Below are 20717 nucleotides of genomic sequence, written 5' to 3'. Positions count from 1 at the left end.
CTCACGCGCACACACACACACGCACACACGCTCACACATACACACGCACACACACAACACACACAACACACACACACACACACAAAGGGGAAAGAAGAAATTAAAAATCTAATGCTTTTCAAAGTAGAGACTTTAAGCTTTAAAATAAAAAAAAAATTTTAAATACGACCATTTTTGACGGAATTATGCTTATTTGAAATCATGAAAAATTTGGCATAAATTGACATTTGCGATAATTTTGATCGCCAGTGTATATTAAAACCAAAATTTTTTAAAATTTCTAAACAATGTTCTAAACTGTGTTTTTCTTTTAAATTGTATACTTGCTTATAATAGTTTAATTATTATATAGATCTATTTGTGAGAAATTTAATGTCGGAAGAGCTAGTGCGTTAAGAGCTGTTAGAAGAGTGTCAAAAGCAATTGCCAATTATCTTCTATATTTATTACCTGGCCAGAAGGTAATAAAGCAGAAGAAATTATAATAGGATTTACTGTAGCTAGTGCTTTTCCCGGAATAATTGGAGCAATTGATGGCACGCATATTAATATAAAAGCGCCACATATCTACCTTGAATCTTATATAAATAGAAAAGGACATCACAGTATACAATTACAAGTAATGTAAATTATAGTATATTTTTTGAAAGTACCCATTCGGCATGTAACATTGCCGAAATACTAAAACAATGACAGCAATATTTCAGAAATACTACATGCCGAGTGGGTAGTTATATAAATTATAATAATTTTTTATTTATTATTTTCAGGCCGTTTGTGACCATGAACGACGCTTTATCCACTGTCTTGCTGGACACGTTGGTTCTGTTCATGATTAACGTGTATTTCATTTGTCCGAAATTCAAAATTATTTAGAAGATCCAACAAAATTTCCTAATAATAGCCATTTAGTAGGTGACTCAGCTTACTCTCTTAATGAACATTTAATGACACCATATCGGGATAATGGGCATTTAACAAATAAACAAAAAAATTATAATTTTTGCCATTCATCTGCTCGAATTGTGATTGAACGTGCTTTTGGTTTATTAAAAGGAAGATTTAAGAGCTTACTCGATATGGAACGTGTAGATTTAATTCTTGAATTCATCATTGCATGTTGTGTTTTGCACAACATCTGTTTGTTGCACAATGACGACTTTCAAGTAGAGACAAATTTGATAGAAAACTACAACAATGATAATGTATTCAGAAACCCCACAAGAGGAAATAATGCAGGTCACACAAAACGTGATGAAATTTGTAATAACTTACTTGTGCGAAATGTCTAATAATAATAAATAAATAAATTAATATATCTTTTGTCAATGAAGATATATAAAGTAACGCAAATTGTAATATATTCAATTATAGTTATATTTGATTTATTTGTATGCATTTGTATGGATACACTTTGCAATTACGCAAAATAATTAATACAAATTGTAAAAACTAATATTTTTTAAGAACTCTCTCAACAAAAAAATATTGTTACTATCAATATCACTGACAATAGAGAAAATTATACATAACAAACTAAGCAGAAAATGTCCGAAAGCAAAACATTAGAACAAGAAAAGTGTTTCAATGTTTCCAGCACATCTATATCAACTGCATACATGACATACATATTGTAAAACTTATTTGCTTTGTAGTACATATTATTCTTGTGTTTCTGTAAATAGTATTTTTAGTGTTATATCTAATAAACAATCAAAATGTTCTATTATTACTTTTTGTACTCCTACATTTGTTTCTTGTATCACATATTTATCACTAATAGTATATATATTATAGAACTAATAGTATATATATAATATATATCACATGTTTTTGCGAAAAAGCAATAATAGAATATTATGTATTTGTATATTAGATACAATACTAAAAATATTATATATTATAGTATCGTATTTAATATACAAACAATATTCTATTATTTTTTGTATTTTTACATCTGTTTGTTGTACATATAACATATTATCACTAATAGTATATCAGATATACAAAAAATATATAATATTTTTAGTATTATATCTAATATAGAAACGTAATATTCTATTATTACTTTTTGTACTCTTACATCTATTTGTTGTATGTATCACATATTGTCTCTAATAATATATATCATATATTTTTTCAAAAAAGCAATAATAGAATATTACGTTTTTATATTCTTCTTGTATCTAATACTTCTCGTATTTTTATATGTTTTGCATATATTATTACATAATTTGAAAATATATACGGCTCCAATATTTACAAACATGATAAGATATACTCGGCAATGAGAGCCCATGCGCGGATGTTGATGCGTAAAGAAACTGCGTAAAGAAATTAATTCTTTTCACGAAAGAATTTTTAATTAGTGCACTGAGCACATATTTAGATTCTCATTTTTGAGAATTCTAAAAACCCCTCTATACCCCCCTAAAGAGATGTAGACGAGAAAAAATATTGGGCGAAGTCGCTGAATCGGAAATTGAACCCGAGTCTTTCGCTTGCCGGGCGACTGCTCTTACCACTGAGCTATTCAGCCCCACACCGATACTTCTCTCGTCTATTTGTTTATAAACCTCTTGATAGATAAACCGAAGAACGCGATTTTTCAGTCCCGCGTGAATTTAATAATTTGAAAATATATACGGCTCCAATATTTACAAACATGATAAGATATACTCGGCAATGAGAGCCCATGCGCAGATGTTGATGCGTAAAGAAACTGCGTAAAGAAATTAATTCTTTTCACGAAAGAATTTTTAATTAGTGCACTGAACACATATTTAGATTCTCATTTTTGAGAACTCTAAAAACTCCTCTATACCCCCCTAAAGAGATGTAGACGAGAAAAAAACTCGGGTTCAATTCCCGATTCAGCGACTTCGCCCCGATATTTTTTCTCGTCTACATCTCTTTAGGGGGGTATACAGGGGTTTTTAGAGTCCTCAAAAATGAGAATCTAAATATGTGTTCAGTGCACTAATTAAAAATTCTTTCGTGAAAAGAATTAATTTCTTTACGCAGTTTCTTTACGCATCAACATCCGCGCATGGGCTCTCATTGCCGAGTATATCTTATCATGTTTGTAAATATTGGAGCCGTATATATTTTCAAATTATTAAATTCACGCGGGGCTGAAAAATCGCGTTCTTCGGTTTATCTATCAAGAGGTTTATAAACAAATAGACGAGAGAAGTATCGGTGTGGGGCTGAATAGCTCAGTGGTAAGAGCAGTCGCCCGGCAAGCGAAAGACTCGGGTTCAATTCCCGATTCAGCGACTTCGCCCCGATATTTTTTCTCGTCTACATCTCTTTAGGGGGGTATAGAGGGGTTTTTAGAGTTCTCAAAAATGAGAATCTAAATATGTGCTCAGTGCACTAATTAAAAATTCTTTCGTGAAAAGAATTAATTTCTTTACGCAGTTTCTTTACGCATCAACATCCGCGCATGGGTTCTCATTGCCGAGTATATCTTATCATGTTTATATTATTACATATTATCAGAAATAATACATACATAACATTACATATGTTTAAATGTAATTAATTAAGATAATAAAGTAAAATAAATTTTAATACTAAAATTTAAATAAGCTAAAATAAACTTAAAATCGTATAATAAAATCATTTTTTTTAACTTTGTAACTCTGTAACTTTATATCTGTAACTTAAATCTTTTATTAATTAAAGTTATTTCTTACTTAAAATGTCTATCATTTTTTCAAAAGAATGAAGAAGTTGCTGGCATAGATCTACATTTCCTTTATGACGTCTTTCTAGCGCTTCTTCTGACATGTTTCTATCCTCTCTTAAATCATCTATTATTTTTTCAATGGAAGACATTTGCCGAGATTTTTCTACAAAAATTATTATGACATTATTATGATATTAAGATATAATTTAATTAAGATATTAATCTTAATTGCATAAATCTGTTAACTTACTGTGCACAGATTTTTCGTTTTCAGAACTCTCCACACTAGATGTACTGCATTCTGAGTCCACTTCTGTTCTTTTTCCTGTCGATGATACCGTTGTTATAGGTGATATATAGTTTTGAGTGCAGTAGATTATCCATATACTGAAAAAGTTATTAAAATAATTATACTTTTTTATTTCATCATATTAAATATTGATTAACTTAATAATAATAACTAACAGAAAAATATGGCCATGTTTTTGTTCCAGATCCAGATTTGTTATTGTGATCTTTAATAGACTTATAAGTTCGTTTTAGACCTGAAAATTTCGATAAACATTGTGGCCCAGTAACATTATGGCCATTTTTTACCATTTCCTCTGCAATTAACGCCCATATTTTTTTTGTGACATTTTTCCAGAGGTGAAATCATTCTGTCGCATATTATACTCATCTATCAGTAAGAGAATTGCTTCGTGAGGCCATTTGAACATAACTAAAAAAAAATTTATTAAGAAAATTTTATATAAAACTAATTTGTACTTGTATATACATTATATACATAAACATCCAAAGTAACAAAAATGGTCATTTTGATGTCACGAAAACCTCAAAAACAGTCTTTTTGACATCAAAATGACTAATTTTGCTACCTGGGATACACACTCATACACATACACATACACACACGCACGCACACACACACGCACACACATACACACACGCACACACGCTCACGCGCACATACGCACACACACACACAAACACAATTTTTTAAAAATTAGATATATAATGAAAAACTACCTCCACTTTCTTCATCTTGTACTGCTTGCAATTCATTTTCATTTTCATTTGCGACATATTCATTTTTATCGACCATTGTGTTTTGACGACATATATTATTGTCATCTATAAAAAAATTATTTTTACCATAAATTTATAAAAATTATATATATCTATATCTTTTTCTTAATTAATTTATAGTTATATAAAAGTAATTTATTATATAAAAAATATCTGTATAATAAAAACAATTATACTAGACAGAAACTTTAAAATGAACTTACCACTTTTATTTTTTGCCTCTGACAATTTTGCTGCAAAGGTGTTATCTATAAAGAAGAAAGTAATAATTGTTATTGGAGAGATGAAAATTACATGAATATTTTTATATAATAGAAAAATAGAAGTCTATATATCTAACCTTATTCTCTCTCTTTTTCGCTCAACTTTATTATATTAATAATATAAATATTAATAAACTTACCAGTTTGTAAACGTTTGGCCTCTTCTTCCGTTACTAATAATGCATAAATTTTATTCGTGTCGACATCTTGTATTTGTACTATTATTTTTGGGACGTCCATTTTTCTATTCACCATATATACGCGATACCACGGGTGCGTTCCATATGAACGCTCACGCGCTGTAAGCGCTCACGCTTTTGCTGCCCTACCTCGAAGAAATAAGCATTTATGAGCACGAGTTATGACGTCACAGTGACGTCATTAATGCGTTTATAAGCGCTTATAACTCCAAATGGAACAGCGTAAGCAAATGCTTATAAGCGCTTTAAGCGTGTAAGCGTCCAAAAGGAACGCACCCAAGATCTCGAGGACTTTGTTCTCGATCGTGCTAGTGCGTATGCATGATCAAGGTATATGTTCATCTAAAAATCAAAAAAATCGGCATTTTCCAGCTATTGATATATATATCGTGCTGCCATGTTAATTGATCAGTGTTTATAAATATGGAGAACAATGTATTAGTGCAGAATATTGCAGATGTACTGCAGAAGATTGATTGCGGCCATTTATTACCACGTTTTGAAGGTTAGTGTTATATCTTTATCTTAATTGTTGTAATATAGAAATAGATTTCCTATATATAGAATTATTCAGTTTTTAACAATAATTTGTGATATAATGTGATGAGAATAGTCGTGTTAAACAGAACGTGATCATTGTCTCAAATTAGAATAAATAACACTGATTTTATCTTTTTATTAATTTCATTATTAGAACAAAAAATAGATATAGAACATATACCAAAATTAATAGCAGAGAAAGACATGATGCGTGAACTTATTCCAAATATTGGAGATAGATTAAATTTTATAAGTAAATATGAAGAATTATTTTCAAAAAAAAAGGACAATGTAAGTTACTGGCCTGTTTAGTCAAATATTTGTACTATTTTCTATTTATTCGTATATTTTATTACTACTAGGATATTACTGTCTGTCAAGTGAGAGATGATGAATTATTAATCCCACTTTTACAAGAAAAAGATCTGATATCTCAAAATATGACGGATACCTCAGATAGTGATGGTACTATTATAATAGCCGAAGATAAAAATAGGCAGATATGTAATTCGTATAAATTGTCAAAAGAAATGAATATGCCTGATTTTAATTTAATCGAATTGCTTGAACAAGCTCCACTGGGAAAAGCTATTATTTCTTACTATAATAATAAAAATTGTCTAAATGATCGCTTTCGAAACAAACTTGTGGATATCATAATGAGACATTTATTCCCATATCATTGCAAACAGTACGATAATTTTTATTATGTTTATTTTATATAATAAATGCTACATTTTATAAATAATAAAAAATTATTAAGAATAAACTTGTTTTAAACCATATAGGAATCGTTCGTGAAGAAAAATAATTAATTATTATTAATTATTTTTCAGCCGATTAACAGGAGAAAATTATAAATCCATAGTAAAAAAAATCGAAGACTTATTTCCTAACGAGCCTGCACCGATTTATTTTACTGGTACCATACGAAAAGAGGAGTCTCCAACTGGAAAAACTATTATAGCAAAAGAAAAATTAATCGATAAAGCAAAAAATTTAATTTATCAAGGTGGTTATGCAAAACTTACGAAAAAAAGAAAGGCAACAGAAAATATCATCGAAAAACCAACAAAAAAGAAAATAGGTAAAATAAGAAAGAAATAAAAAATTTATATTACATAAATTTAATATTTTCAGCTTTAATAGGATTGATTTTTGGATTTAAGCCGTAAATTCTTCATTTGATTGTGACGTTTTGTGAACATTTCATTAAGGAGGAATTATACTCGATATACTGAGTGACACTGGACAATATCACACACTTCCTCTCCGTGATGAAGTGAACTAAAGTGTTCAAGTGTTTGAAACGTAGGGATCGAAGAATTTACGCGGCTTAAATCCGAAAATCAATCGGAATTTTCATGTACACTGCCAAAGACAAAAATATAAAATTTTCAGATTTGTTCACGAACGATTCCTATTTATGGTTAAAAACAAGAAATGATCCTTGGAAAGAAGTTGTTATTCATTGGAAGAATACTTATCAATTAAGACAAGAATTAGAAGCAGCTACTGCGTATGATTTCATTGAACAATGACCTATTTTAAATCAATCAAATGTAGATACCTTGGTAAGATAATAATTATTAGAATTCTCTAATCTCTCTCTCTCACGCACGCACGCACGCACGCACGCACGCACGCACGCACGCACGCACGCACGCACGCACGCACGCACGCACGCACGCACGCACGCACGCACGCACGCACGCACGCACGCACGCACGCACGCACGCACGCACGCACGCACGCACGCACGCACGCACGCACGCACGCACGCACGCACGCACGCACGCACGCACGCACGCACGCACGCACGCACGCACGCACGCACGCACGCACGCACGCACGCACGCACGCACGCACTCACTCACTCACTCACTCAGCTTTTTAAAATCTTTTTCAAAATAATAATACGTGTTTCATTTTGTTACATATTATTATAGATAAATTATGATTTTGAACAATTATTTCCAAATCGTACTTGTAACCTGTACAAATATTGGAATTCATTATTTGATCAAGTGGTTAATTATAAAGAAGGTTGTAACAAGAAGAATGTGCAAATTGACATTGATGATTTAAATTCACTTTCTGAAAGTAAGTATATATATAACATATTAAATCGAATGTAATAAATATAATGATGATTGTATAGTATAATATATGAAAAAAGTTCCAAAGAATGTTCTTTACGAGATGTAATTGCGTGAAGTGAAATGTATCTCTTCTGTTACAGATTCTAAAGTAATAAAACAAATAATATTATTGTGTCATATTTTACCACCAAAGGGAAGACTCATAATAAAGAAAACACATTGGAAACTTTCAACTCAAGAATGTATAGATTCCATTATTATTCATGCAACTGTGAGTATTATCAGTAATTATCAAAAATTATAAATCTATCTTTTCGAAATATCTATAGAGATATTTCAATATTTACTATTACATTAGAGTGCAGCTGATATTGAAACTAAACTAAATTTGCAAAAAGAAAGAGCAAAAATACGTGGTCTACATTTGCAACCTTTTCTATTAATCGAAGGACCCACTTACGCCGATATTAATAAAATTTATATTATCATTAATGAAGCAAAATACAAGTATGACAATAGTCTTAAGGCATTAGATGTGCTTTTCAAAATTTTTCATGTTATGTATCTTCACTATTCTCCTCAAAGCGAGCATATTTACGAAATTATTGAAATAGTAATTTTTAATAGCCAAAGAAAATGTTTGAAAAGATATGCCTATGTTCAGGATATTATTGAAAAGATAAAATTTGATCAGTGCATTTGATTGTTAACAGCTAAGAAATTGCTAATTTTCAACAATGAATTGTCCCTATTGCGATATCAGTTTTGATGATATTAATAAATATATTTTTTATTTTAAATATATTCATAAACAAGATATTTTCACTTGCCATATTGATAATTGCTTTAGATCATTTCACAGAAAAGATAGTTTTAAGAAACACATTTTTACTCATGGATTTAATGAATCCTTACAAAAATTAGTAAATGTTCCAACTGCACACACAATAGAGATACACAGCTCCGATTCTAATTTAAGTACAAAATTTTGTTCTGAGCCTAAATCTTCTTTAGATAATAATACATTAAGAGATATTCCTTCGCTTTCATCAGACAATAATACATTGGAAGAGAAAAATATTCCGTCGTTTCTTGAAAAACTTGGCACAGCAATTCAAAATATAGTTATTCAATTATATGATAACTTATCTTTAACAAAATCTGACATACAGAAAATTTTAGAAATTATTCAAAATTTTTTTGTTCAGAATTATTAAATGGACTTGAGCAAGTTATTTTAAATTGTGAATTGAATGAGGTAGTAAGTACTTTTAAAGTAATTTCAAAATATTTTGATAACTTTAGTACAGAGTATAAAAGAGACATGACAAAAGATAAATTTATTTTGCATTGTGCTTTGTAGTGGGTGATAATTTAGGAGTGCATTCAATACTCGGATTGACTGAAAGTTTCTCTTCCAATTATTATTGCAGATTTTGCTTGGCAGAAAAAAATCTTACAAAAAAATTAACTACAGAGCAATCAAATCTGCTAAAATTGAAAGATCAATATATTCATCATTTGGAAAACAAGCATTTTGGAATAAAAGAAAGATGTATTTTTAATGATTTGGATTATTATCATATTTATGAAAATCAATGTGTAGATATTATGCATGATCTATGAAGGAGTTTTAAGATATGATATGGCAAATATAATATCAAAATTAATATCTTTAAAATATTTTACAATAGAAACTCTTAATTTCAAAATTAAGTACAATTTATATAATCCAAATGAAAAGAACATACCTCCAGGTATTAAGGAAAGTCATTTAAAAAATAGGAGTATAATCTGTTCAGCTTCTGAGATGAATATATTAGTCAATAATTTTCGTTTTATAGTCGGCGATATGATTCCAAACGGTAATGAAATTTGGGATTTGTACTTGTTAGCTTTAAAAATAACAGAAATTATTTCTAGTCCTTGTATATCTAAAACAACAATTAATCAACTAAGTCTTTATATTTTTGAACATATAAATTATATATATCACTTTTTGGCGATCTAAAACCTAAACACCATTTTTTTAACACATTATCCTCGCATTATTGAAAAAATTGGACCTCCTCATTACTTATCCTCTATGAGATTTGAAGCAAAGCATAAAGATTTAAAATTAAGTGCTCATAATTGCAGAAGTCGCGTAAATTTACCCTTTACACTTCTTAATCGAATACAGCTGAAATCTACTTATCGATATTTAAATAAAAGAGGATTTTCCGATTGTATTCAATGGGGTCGTATAAACACATCAGTATTATTGAAAAATGAAATCAACGAGGCATTCAACGACTTTTTATCATCTACATATTACGAAAAAAATGGTATTTGCTACAAACCATCTTCTGGGATTAGAACGACAAATAATAATATTTTACCACAATTCTATAGAATAAAATATGTTCTGAAGAAAATAGTTGATAATAGCTGTTATCTCTATTGTGAACGATTAACTACATTAAATTATAATGAACACTTTCATGCGTATGAAGTAATTAATGATAAAAAAAAGAATGTTATGTTTTATCCTATCAGTGAATTGAGTTATATTCTTCCACTTCATTTACATGTGATAAATACAGGTCAAATGATGATTTCTCTCCCAAAATATTAATTACAATTTCTTGGCTGTCTATATTAATATATATGCAAAAATAATATAAATATAAAAATATACATATATACAGGGTGAGAAAAGTTTTAAATGAAAGTTATTTAGTTAGAGGGAACATAATAGCATTATTTATTTTTTATTTAGATTTCCTTCAAAAAAGTTATTTATGTGGTCTGTTTTGGACAGGCCTTACCCTGTATATATGTGGGAATCAGTTCCATGCAATATAAATAACGATTTGTGATATATATCTATACATATATATATATATATATATATATATATATATATAACAAAATAAGAAATTAAAAAAATACCAAGAGATCATTGCATTATATTCATCAATTGAACTGGATCGATACATTTTTGGATAATCGATACGTTATTTATACGTAGTAAAATGTTATCGTGCAATATCGATATAATTATATTAATTGTAAGTTACGCAATGTTATCTCTCTTTTACCCTCTTTCTGTATATTCTTATTTTTACATGCATAATCCTAATCACATTAGCACCGTTTGCTCCTTATACGTTCTCGCTCTCTCTTGCGGCGACACTTCGGCATTGATAGAATCTTTCCTTATCTCTACAAATATAAACATCTTACTGAATAAAGCTAAGACTTTTATTTCGCATTTATCGGCTTGAAAATAACTTTAATGAATTAACAAAATTTTTACGATTAAGATGATACCAAACACGATATAAATCGGTTAACATTTAATTAGAAATATAATCGTAATTACGATTAAATTTATAATTAATAATAACATTTATAATAATAATTATAATTATTATTAATAATAATAATTATAATTAATAGTAACAACAAATGTATATAGACCCACATATATATGGCGGACAGTGGTCCTTCTTTATTTTAATAATGTTCCCTTTATTTTATTTGCTTACTTTTTCCTTTTACTATAATAAATAACAGTTTAAATGAAATCGATGGTGTGATATTTTGTCACTGCTCCCAGCGAACGTTTTACTACTTGCGCTTGCTATCGATTAGAGTGAGAGAGCGGTATCTCTCGTATACACTATCGTATAGGTAGTCTGACATGCGTCGGCTTATCTCAGGCGCGCGTACATCTCTTAGTCATTTGTGTATGACTCTGTTGAATCTGGTCAACAGCTGCTCATAGCGATTATTACTCGTTCGGTTCTAATTAACGACTGCCCGTGACGATTATTCCTCTTTAGGATCTGATCAACGACTGCCCGTCGCTTCATCGCGGCGGGTGCTGTTCTTCCCTTCGAACTGCATGGTTCTTCGGAGGGGATCCCTTAGCAACATGACCAAATATGGTTATGTTGCTGAATTCGCGTTTTAGTGCAGGCGAGGAAGTTCAAGTCGAATTTCCTCGCTTGTACTTTTAGCAATTCGGCGACACCTTTCCGGTGCGTTTCCGAGAGCTCTTTCCGGTTTCGCGTTCGCGCTCGGTCTCGGGCGTGCGTGGCTCGCTGCGTCAGCGGCTCGCGCGATTATCGCTTCGGTCGCGATGCATTCCTGCATCAATATAATTATATGTATGTATATATATATATATATATATATATATATATATATTCATTAATTAAATATATAGCCTTTTCTTAACAGTATGGTGTGGGATTGTAAATGGATATTTAATTGGTCCTTACTTTTTTGAGCGAAATGTTGATAGAGAAAGCTACTTGAAGTTGATAAAAGATCGGTTGCCAGAATTATTGGAAAATGTTGATTTTGAAACAAGACGAAAAATGTGGTTTCAGCACGATGGTGCAGCACCACATTTCGCACGAATCGTACAGGACTTTTTAAATGAAAATTATAATGAGAGATGGATCGGACGAGGAGGTCCAGTTAACTGGCCTCCTTGCTCACCTGATCTCACACCTCCAGATTTTTATTTGTGAGGCTATTTAAAGAATGTTATTTTTCAACAACGACCCACAACTAGAACTGACATGCAAAACCGCATTCGTCGAACATGCGCAACAATTCCCAGGCTGACTTTGAAAAACGCCGTACGCCATTTTCAAAGGCGTTTAACTTTGTGCCTTGAAGCAAATGGAGGCAACTTCGAACATTTGCTTCGTGGTTAAAGTTATAATCGTAACGATAGTGAGAGGCAAGAAGACTCACTTTAATCAAACACCCCAAAGGAAACAGAACTTACTACGTCCACGTCATTGTTTCCGGGTAACGCTAAAAGTAAGGTTAACTCATTTAAAGCAACAGCTACTAAGAGCTTGTGAAATAAGAAACACTAAATGGCCTTTTTATGTTATGAAAAACCTTAAAACGTTAAATTTTTCATTTTTTCTTGATTCGATATCAAAAACAAAGTTTCCCGTTAATAAAATCACTCTGTCCTTTAAATGACCTTGAAAAATGACGTCAAGGTCAACATTGTTGAGGTTGTTGTCACATTCCAGTTCGATCTTTCTTATAAAGGTACCTTCACAACGTTTATTCCACCAGAAAATTTAAATAAACAGCTACCAGGCAGTTATTTAGCATTTGACCTTAAATTGACCTTCTCAAGGTCACGAAAACAAACTTCAACATATCATTTCAGACGTAAAATTTTCCGCTCTTTTCGAATCCGGTGTCAAAAATAGGGGTTCCCATTTAAAAAAACCACACTGACCTTCAAATAACCTTCAAAAATAATCTCAAGGTCAAAGCTAGTTACACAGATAGGTGACCCCCGTTATCTTGAACAACCTTTGTCTGAATCATTTTTCCGTATCTGTCTTAGGTACAAAGAAATTTGGGTGCATAGATTAAAATGGCCCATCCTGTATATATTTATATATATATATATATATATATATATATATATATATATATATATATATATATGTATATATATATATATATATATACATATATATAAAAAAAAGATGTAAGTTAAAGAGTAAGAGATTAAATTTAAAAAAAATTTAATAATAAAAATCCACTCTTCGCCAATATATACGTTTTTTTCTTGTAAAAAATTATTTACAAATAATATTAATAATAAATAATCTTAATAATTTTAATAACAAAATTTTTCTAATAATATCTATCAATTTTATATGGGCAACAACGTATATGTTGTTGCTCAACGGAAACCGCGAGAAGGTGGTGGTCTCTTCGGTCAAGAAAAAATGTAAAAAAAGTTTCCTTCAATATTATATTAAATATAATAAAATTACACACACACATATATACAGCCATTGATAAAATTATTAGGCACCCTTAAATTTTTCGTGTTTCTTATTTTGTTAACAGTATATAAATACTAAAAAGATTAAAAAATTTAAAAAAACTGTCTACAGCACTTTAAAATTGAAATTTCAAGCTTTAAAATGTTTTTTTAATTTTTCGTCTATCTTAATTTTTCGCCGAGTATCGACACATGTCTGAAAAACACAGATTTAGTTTCAAAATTATGTATCTCGGTCAAAAAAAATTTAGGAAAGTTTTAAAAAAAGCATTTTGTAGGCAAAATGTTGTAGTTTATGGAACTTGACATAAATTTTTCAAGAGAAATTTTTTTACCAAGTTGCAGAGTGTCACAAATACAATAAAATTTTTAGAAACAAAACAATGTTCTTTTTTAAAGCACAAAACAAGGAAAATACAACAATTTTTTAATGTACTGATAACGCGTTAAAGTTGCTATCGGTAATTTATTATAATTAATTAAGTTAGAATTATCAAAATCTCATATTTAATAAAACTAAGTTTCAATTACATAAATTTCAAAAATGTCTAAAGAAAGAGTATAAAAGGTAAAAAATATTTTCTGTATCTTATTATATCAATAAGAAATAATTTTATCATATTATTTATTATAATAATAATACATATATATTTTTTCAAGTTATGTGAATATAATGATATGTGTATGTACATGTTTAAATTCTCGAATCTCGAGACACTAGCCGCTACCGCTAACATCATTCTCGAGACATTAGCTATAGCTCTCGCTCGAGAGAGAGAAAAGGAGAGCAAATCGTATGTCTGTCCTTTCCTACTTCTCGAAGTTTGCCGATCGCCGGGCGACACACGTACACGACTCTTTCGTTGTGTGTGTGGCCTCACCACGCGGCCCGCTTACAGGCAATCGGCCGAGAATTGGCATCTCTGGTGCAAGGTCGTCGGCGTTCGCGATTAAACTCGGTTCTATTTCGCCAAATGGAAATTCGCGTTCTATTAGTACATTTGCTCCGTATTCGTTTTTAGACGAACTATCGCTTAAGTAATCCGTTTCTAAGTTTCTGCGCACTCTATTACTAATATCTCTAAACACGGTTTCTGCTATTCTCTGCGAGCTTAATAGACTATTTGCTATTGCCCTTCCCGTAGATCCGCTATGTAGCCACGAGGCGTTTGCGTTAGTGTTTCACATGTCTCGATTGTCCGACATATAATTTATTAATGTGTCTGACTTACATTAATACCAAGAGTAGCATTCTTGCCGTCGGTTACTTATCGTGAGGTAGGGCAGTATCTTCTTTAGCTGTGTTTGTGTTATTGTCTCGGGTGATTCACCGTCACGTGTTGGTCTCTGTTCTTCGGTCGTCGCTGTTCGACGTTATTACCTTTTTTGTCTTCCTCGTGCTGGCAGGATCCCACTGCTGCCACCAATTAATGTTGTGCCCGTCTACTCTAAAGTAGGGTGTAAAAAGGGATTCTGACTGCCCAAAGGATTGGAACCCACGCCCTAAGAAAAACACTCCGTACTCTAGCGTAAAAGAGTATATTTCGTCGAATACAGTTATAATAATGGTTGCGCTTAATGCTTACACTGACAACGGCGCGATGATCTTCGCGATGTCTTTATATATCTAACTTTTTCTGCAGGTGGGAAAGACAACGGTTCTGATCGGAGCACGTATTGCTTTTGTTTTCATTGTCGCTTCCGCTTACACAGCATCTTTCTGTTGTGTCGTCTTCTAATTTCCGTCATGTATACTTATCCTTTTTATCTTTCTCTTTTAAACTTTTATATTTAATATTTTTTATTTGATTACTTCTTCCTTAATCCTTTCTACGAATTGTTAATATTTCATATCTGATCTGGCCGTGACATTATGCTTAGTGATAAAAAGATGACTTTGGCCCCGCAAATTATATATATTAGTATCATAAAAGTTTTTTGGAAGTAATAAAAAAGTTTTAACATTATCACTCGCAAATGTAATATGACTTTAATATATATCACTTTGATGTATTAAAAGTAGATCATTTTTTACAATTTAATAGCTTTTTATTATATAATATCATTTACTCTCTTATACAATTTTTCAGTTTGTATATATTTAGGAATTCATCTAATTTATTATAGTGTATCGTACGTATGTGATAATATCATAGTGAATGTGTTTTTCTTGCAAAGCAGTTAGAAAAATTCTGCATAGAAAATGCAATACAATGATGCGGCGTCATCAGCATTATTTAAATTTACCACCGTATTCATACATTACGACAATCAATCATATGTCTTGTTACTTCTAGAAGAGTAGCTGATTGGCCACTTAATATTGGAGCTTAATATAAGTCTTTTGAGAATATTATCAGAGAGAAATATAATAGTATTATATTGCTGATAATATTAAAACATATATATTTTCATTGCAGTCGAAATACTTTCGTTAAGAATGGAGGTTACCACAAAACCGGTAAGTAATATAATCGTGCACAAGCTTTTGCTTGTGCTTTTAATTTTTGTATTTTATATATTTTACTTTATAACTTATTAAGTTTATCATTATTAGTTTAAGGGAAAAATATTTCATGCATTTCATGACTTAAACAGTTAACAAGGTTTAGGTTGAACATTATCTCGTGAATGTGTCTAATAGGCTGTGGATCATTTGTTCCAGTATTGATAACGTAAAATTTATGTCATGTAAATTTTTAATCTGGTGTTAGTGAGTATCAGAACACTTATGTTGCGTGTATGAAAAAAAATAAACAAGTTGTGTGCAAGGAATATACATATCTAAATTAGATATAAAAAGTTAAGTATGATAAGCATAAAGATATTCTATTATATATATTATAACCCCTGTTTTAATTTTCAGTCGTTGTTTGGCCAGATGGTGGCATTTGCGTGGTGGCTACAAAATGGTTGAATAAATCTAAAGAGAGTGTTGTGTATTCCATTAAAATTAAATGCTCTACAAGACTAGTAATGTCTCTTGTAGAAGCACAAGAAGACTGAGAAGAATTTAACATTAAATTTTTGCACAGTTATAGTAAGTAACTTAGCTGTAATCCTTATGTACTATAGACTCAGTTACGGATACTAAACTGCATTTTCTCTCATGTTTCCAGGAACTTATAACCTGGTTTGTAAAGCTGCTATACTGGCCGCTGACGATCAATTTATTGACTCCAATATAGAAACTGATTACGATAAACCGCGGAAACGGTAACTTCCAGTCAGATTTATTCAAAGTTCTGATGACGACTGGGAATCAGAAAATATGCATACGAAACATAAACGGCACGTTGCGGGAGAATCCTGTCGAGACACGCAACTTATGGAGAACGAAGAGAAAAATTGTATATCAGCCCCTGCAGCAAATATCAGGGAGCAGCTCGCTGCATTGAAAGTTCAAGTTTCTAATTCCAAAAAAACATTGAAGTCCAACAAATGTTATTCAAATACAAAAAAAAAAAATCTTGAAGAAAGTTATCAAAACAGTAAATAACAAAGGGTCTTCCAGAAAATCACCATCAAAAGGTAATAAATTTTTGAATGACATGACTCGTAACTATTCCTACTCATTTTTATCATATGTATACAAGTTCTGTGAACGCTTTGCAATTGATTTATGTTTCTACAGAAATTCTAAACAATTATGGAAATAGTTCTGCAGATAGAGGAAACACAAGTACTGCTGATATTCCGAATACATTCCAAGATATAAACCTTCATGCCTTCAACTTCTTTAAGGATAGTGACAGTAGTAAGTCTTTTTTTGAAGAGAATTTTTGTGATATTTCTTGAATTAATTTTTTTTTATACTAAATGAGTATTTTTTTATCTGCCGCCACCTACTCGCAGAGAGTATTTACACAATTCAAAACATTTTGCCTATCAAAATATATCAAAGAAAAAATTACAGCAGTCAGCTTTGAAATTTCTATAAGAATTATAATTCATATATAAATTAGACAGTGCTTTAATTATTCTTTCATTTTCCCAGATATAACTTCTAATTCAGAGACATTGCCTACAGCGCAGACAATGTCTAAAGTTTCCTCCACATTTCATCAATTAGGAGGTCAAGAAGAACAAGATGAAGAACAAGATGATTTTTCAAAACAGTGACGGGCGTACTAATAATGATAATGATATGCGAAAGTTTGAGAAACACAGATCTGTACAAGATTTTGATAATAATAACGAGACCTCAGTAAAGACACATACAGTAAAATCGTCCTTGAGAATAATTGTTTTGTTTTGTTTCTATTCAATTTGTTTTTTATTATACATTATGTATTTTTAAGGTTCTGGTGATGACTCCTCATCCTACAAGAAGGGAAAAAGAAATATTGGTAAGTATTCGTAATGTTTTCATTTCCATGTCAATTACAAGATGTGAAAATGGAATCGATTAAATGATTGGATATCATTTCAGAACATCGGAAATTAATGACAATATTGTCAAAGTTCAAGAAGAAATACGCATCATGCTTGATCATATAAGTGTCAAGTTAGATCGTATCGTAAGGAAGCTCTTTCCAGAGGAAGTAAAATTGAAACGATCACATGGAATTCCAACATTTTCTCTACGTAAAGAAAAGGAGTGGGAAAATCTCGAAGAAATTCTTGCAGATGATAATGTGTTTACATACGTGATAAATACTTTAATACTCTATTTGATTTATTGTTTAAAATTACGTATTTTTTTTCGTTCCGTTAAGGCTTATCCAAACAAATTTGCATAGTCGCATAAACATGCATAAGGAAATTGATTGATTAGGTCCATGAGCAAATGCAAAGGAAATGGACTAATCAATTTTTTATACATATATTTATGCGACTATGTAAGTTTATTTGAATAAGCCTTAACAGTATGTTCTGTCAAAATTAAAATCATACTCCTAATGTTAATTCATTTGTGAAATTTTTGTACAGGTGGTTGTCTTTGCGGCAAAAATTAAAAGCCAAGAATCAGAAACCGCTGCTGTGCAGTCTGTACTTCCGAAAATAATTACAAATTCCCTCTCAAGATGTATTAGCTGGGCAGGAACTAAAAAAACAAAAATTGCTTTTAACAGAAGCAAAACATATAAAGTTATTCAAGGTGAGCAATTAGTTTTGTTTTATGCATTGTTGCATTCTATGTACAAATGTATAATTAATAAAATCTAAAGGTGTACTTCACATTTTAAGAAATGGATTTTATATATCTTTTAACTTTAACAAAAATTTCCCTAATACACTGGCGATCAAAATTATCGCATATGTAAATTTATGCAAAATTTTGCGTGACTTCAAATAAGCATAATTCCGTTAAAAATGGTCGTATTTGAAAAAGTTTTTTTTTATTTTAAAGCTTAAAGTCTCTACTTTGAAAAGCATTTATTAGATTTTAAATTTCTCCTTTCCCCTTTCCTGTCAAAAATAAGGACGTGTTTCGTTTCCAAGAAATTGCATAGTTTGACGCACTCCACAGAGTGGACTAAATTTTTTTGCCAATATTATGACAACCATCGTAAAATTTAGACTTTTCTTTGAAAATTAAAAAAAATTGAGGTTGATACGATTTTTTTTCGTGGAGTTATGGCGTTTTAAAGTTGTTCATGCATTTTTGATCAATTACCGCCAGCATTAGCATTACCCGATGCGCACCACGAGGAGGTTGCTAGTCGGACTTTGCGCATCGTGCGTGTGTGTGTGTGTGTGTGTGTGTTTGAGCGAGAGAAGTGTGGAAATGTTCACGCTTAAAAATGCGTATTCCTGCTCCTTGTCGAATTACTTTTTGTAGACGCATATTAATGCAAGCTCTAATTGTGGCTTGAGGAATTTCATGCCATATTTGCTGTAACGTTGCTTTCAGTTCTTGAAGATTGACTGGCGGTCTCTCTAAATTCTTAATCTTCTTCCCATTATATCCCATATGTGTTCAATGGGATTTAAATCTGGGCTCATCTGTGAATGTGGTAGCACCTCAATGTTATTTTCTGCAAGAAAATTGTGGATCCCTCTAGCAGTGGACGAGCATTGTCCTGCATTAAAATGAAGTTGTTTCCCATTTGGCAACGCATGGAATTACGTGAGGACGTAAAACTTCCTCTATGTAGTGCATTGCTGTCATTCCAGGTGGTGATAAAATGACGAGGTCTGTGCGTCTATGCGTTGATATTCCACCCCATACCATAATAGAATCACCACTAAATGCTCGGACAGGCTCGACGTAATTCGGTTCGTAACGTTGTCCCTGACGACGCCAAACACGGGTTCTTGCATCAGAACTGAAGAGACAAAACCGTGACTCGTCGGTGAACAATACGTTCCATTGTCTTGCAGTTCAGTTCTGATAATTGCGTGCATATTGCAAACAAATACGTCGATGGGCTGCACTCAGCATTGGCACTCGGACACGAGCACGCGACCTCAAACCTCTTTCACGTAAACGTTTTTTGATTGTTGAATCACTAATTCGTCTATGAGGGAAAATTTCATTTACAATTTGCGCGTTTATCGTTAGATTACGTTTCATTAATAATGAAGCAATCTTCTCGAACTGATGTTATTCGTCTTCGGCCTTGGCCTTTCCTTCGACGAAATCTACCTGTTTCTTGATGACGAGTCCACACTCAAGAGATAGAAGACCGACGAACATTCATCCTCCTCGCAACATGATTTTGACAAAATCCTTTTTATAACAGAGCAATAATTTGCGCACATTAAACTTCATTCAAACGAGGCAATTTTAAACTGCATAGTAAAATTAATCAAACATTTTATATTTTATTATTGTGATAGCTATTATTTTTATCGTGATAAATATTAATCAAAAACATTCTCATAAAATTTCTTTCATACCATTGTCCCACGTTTACCACGATTCTCAAGATAAATTCTAAGAGAAAATTCTCTCATCTGTGTGCGTGAGTGTATTTGTCAAAGTCGATACAATTTCTAATAGAAAAAAAATTCGTTTATTATTCGGTGTGTCAACGTCTCGTTGCGAGTCTACTCCAG

General features: G+C 31.4%; 1 long non-coding RNA gene, 1 other non-coding gene and 2 pseudogenes across 4 annotated transcripts; 3 read left to right on the top strand and 1 right to left on the bottom strand.

Moving 5' to 3' along the window:
* The first annotated feature begins 3207 nt into the window (after positions 1-3207).
* On the top strand, positions 3208-3279 carry Trnaa-ggc (transfer RNA alanine (anticodon GGC)). The gene has a single exon. It is a non-coding gene; the product is annotated as a tRNA-Ala (tRNA).
* A 411-nt stretch (positions 3280-3690) lies between these two features.
* On the bottom strand, positions 3691-5286 carry LOC140667723 (uncharacterized; annotated as a pseudogene).
* Positions 5287-5669: 383 nt separating this feature from the next.
* Positions 5670-8176, top strand: LOC140667722 (uncharacterized; annotated as a pseudogene).
* A 7646-nt stretch (positions 8177-15822) lies between these two features.
* LOC140667929 (uncharacterized) lies at positions 15823-18812 on the top strand. Of its 3 annotated transcripts, none has more exons than XR_012047086.1 (8): positions 15823-16173; positions 16378-16752; positions 16832-17243; positions 17347-17469; positions 17710-17919; positions 18014-18061; positions 18145-18349; positions 18645-18812. It is a non-coding gene; the product is annotated as an uncharacterized lncRNA (long non-coding RNA). The 3 variants fall into 3 exon arrangements; XR_012047084.1 differs by having other exon boundaries at positions 17710-17934; XR_012047085.1 differs by having other exon boundaries at positions 17710-17934; positions 18145-18553.
* Positions 18813-20717: the final 1905 nt, after the last annotated feature.

Source organism: Anoplolepis gracilipes, chromosome 7 (assembly GCF_047496725.1).
Source record: "Anoplolepis gracilipes chromosome 7, ASM4749672v1, whole genome shotgun sequence".
NCBI lineage: Eukaryota > Metazoa > Arthropoda > Insecta > Hymenoptera > Formicidae > Anoplolepis > Anoplolepis gracilipes.
This window is presented reverse-complemented; position numbering and strand designations above follow the sequence as displayed.